Raw genomic sequence first — 2,780 nt, forward strand, 5'->3', positions numbered from 1 at the left:
CTGCTAACAGATGAGTTGTTTGTACTTTAAAAGTTTACTGTTCCAGTTTAGGACATTCTTGATGGCATTTTATATTCTCTTTGCTGTGCAGTCAGCTGATTCATGCTGTATTCTGAAGGTTATGAGTCTCCATGTGATGTTAAGAACTATACGTCTGAACCATTAAAGAAGTGTATAAAATGCAGTGTTGCTCAGTGGAAGTATATGAACCAGAAGTATTTCATTTTATGCCATGGCTCTAGCTATATGTGTAGCTTTCGTGCACGGATAGTTCTACTTTCTTTTACTTTTGGAGTTATGGCTGTCTTCCATGTTGGAAAACATAGAACAAGGTTGCTACCAGAAAAAAACTCTTTATATTTACTCTATGTTTTTAGTTTGACTTACAAATGCCACGATCTGCTGAGTAACTGGTTTCCTGCTAGATGCCAAGAGGGCCACCAAGTTGATTGAGGTAGAGTCCCTGCTCTTTGGGAACTTAAAAGTACACCCATAACTGAAAAGCATCATAGAATGGTGTTAGACATTATTTGAAAAGTATAAAGCATTAGAAAGATTCAAAAAAGGGAGAGAATATATTTGTTTGGGAGATCTGAAAAAACTGCATAAAAATCTTTTGAGATGTGCAACTGATAGATAAACAGATGGAGTTTGTTTGGGGTAAAGGAAATCCAGGAAAGGGAAAATTATAGATTAGGCCATATAATCTGGGAAAGTGTGGAGGTCTTTAAAGATCAGTGGGTAGAGATGGGGGTTTGTACAGGAGACGAAGGGGCTGTGCCCACCTGAGATTCTTGCTCTCTTCTCCAGTATATTGTTCCTAGGGAGTGACTATCCAGCCAAAGGCAATGTTTCCCAGATTCTCTTGGAATAGAGGCAGATGTGATGGGTTATTTCCAGGCCTCACCTGCCAGTTAGATCTTGATTCTGAAGGTGACTCTGAATGCATCATGCTGTAGTTGGTAAGCTCCTGTCGGCTTGGATTCTGAATGAGTAGAGGAGAGCACTCCTTATCTTCCCTTTCCTACCTCAAGTGGAAACACTCGAGTGAATTTAGAGAGCAAGAAAAACAATCCTTCACTGTGTTTTAGGTTTTTTTGAATTTTCCTAAGGAAGCTGGAGTTTATCTTATCTAATGTGGTAGTCAAAAGGGAAAAGTGGTCCTGGCCCATGTTTTTGAGAGACAGCGTGAAACAGGAGAAACATCTCTCAGCTAAAAACATTGATTTCACTTATTCATTTATTCACTTATTCATTAATTCATTTCACATTTACTGGGCCTTTTATAACCTGTCAAATCTTGAACTAAATACTGGGAATGCTGTGATTAATAATGCATAGTTCATGGCCTTATGAAGCTTACAGTGGCGTGCAGGAGAATAAAAAAAAAAAAAAAGAAACACAACCCACTGAGCTGTAATGATCCACTGGAATGCCTTAGACCAGCAGGATCAGCATCACTCAGGAGTTTGTTAGAAATGCAGACTCTCAGGCCCTTTCCCAGTGATTCAAGGGAATCATAATCTGCATTTCAGCAAGATTTTTAGGTAATTTGCATGCACATTACAATTTGAGAAGCACTGGTAAAATGAGTGCTTGGTAGACATGAACAAGGGCAATGGGAACCCAGAGGAAGCATAATTAGTCCAATCTTTTATAAAAACTTTCAGAAGGCTTCCTAGGTTAGCTGATGGCCAAACTGACTTTTGGGCAGAATGTCTTAGTCATAATAATTGCGTAAATTTGGATAAGTTATGTATCACCGTCTTTTTGTTTCCTTCTTTGCACAAATGTGGCTAATATTTCAAGGTTGTTTTGAGTCTCAAGACTTATCAAGGTTGTTTTGAGGCTCAACTGAGCAATTTGTGAAAGTGCTTTGAGTATGGTGAAGCTGTACAAAAAAATGGAAAACCTACTTTTTTGGCTCTATTTGGACTGTAGTGAAGCATTGTATTCTTTGGTATAGTAATGGACTTTAGACAGTACTTAGTAAGAAAAGAGTTATCCTTTTTTTTTTTTTTTCAGGAGAGTAGGGGTATTTATTCTTGACCAATACAAATTACCACTTAATGTAAAGGGCAGTAGGGATATTCTTTTATTTTTAATAATTTTTTTTATTGGTGTTCAATTTACCAACATACAGAATAACACCCAGTGCTCATCCCATGAAGTGCCCCCCTCAGTGCCTGTCACCCATTCACCCCCACCCCCCGCCCTCCTCCCCTTCCACCACCCCTAGTTCGTTTCCCAGAGTTAGGAGTCTTTATGTTCTGTCTCCCTTTCTGATATTTCCCACACATTTCTTCTCCCTTCCCTTATATTCCCTTTGACTATTATTTATATTCCCCAAATGAATGAGAACATATAATGTTTGTCCTTCTCCAATTGACTTATTTCACTCAGCATAATACCGTCCAGTTCCATCCACATTGAAGCAAATGGTGGGTATTTGTCATTTCTAATGGCTGAGGAATATTCCATTGTATACATAAACCACATCTTCTTTATCCATTCTTGAAAAGAGTTATCCTATATGGAAAGGTTTTCAGTACATACAGGACTGAAAGATAATTTTTTCCTCCTATTCATTGTGGAGGAAATTCATCTGAAAAATGGGTCAATTGTGTTGGTCAAGGATGTCCTCTAGGGTAGAAAAGTGCATTCCCTTGGGGCTGGTGGGGTCTGAACTATAACCATTTGTACCCTTGTATAGAATTTACCCAAAACATTGAGATAGTGGGGAAGGACTTGTCTTTTGACTAGGAAAAACATTAATTCCT

The sequence above is a fragment of the Canis lupus genome, chromosome 1 (assembly GCF_011100685.1).
Source record: "Canis lupus familiaris isolate Mischka breed German Shepherd chromosome 1, alternate assembly UU_Cfam_GSD_1.0, whole genome shotgun sequence".
NCBI lineage: Eukaryota > Metazoa > Chordata > Mammalia > Carnivora > Canidae > Canis > Canis lupus.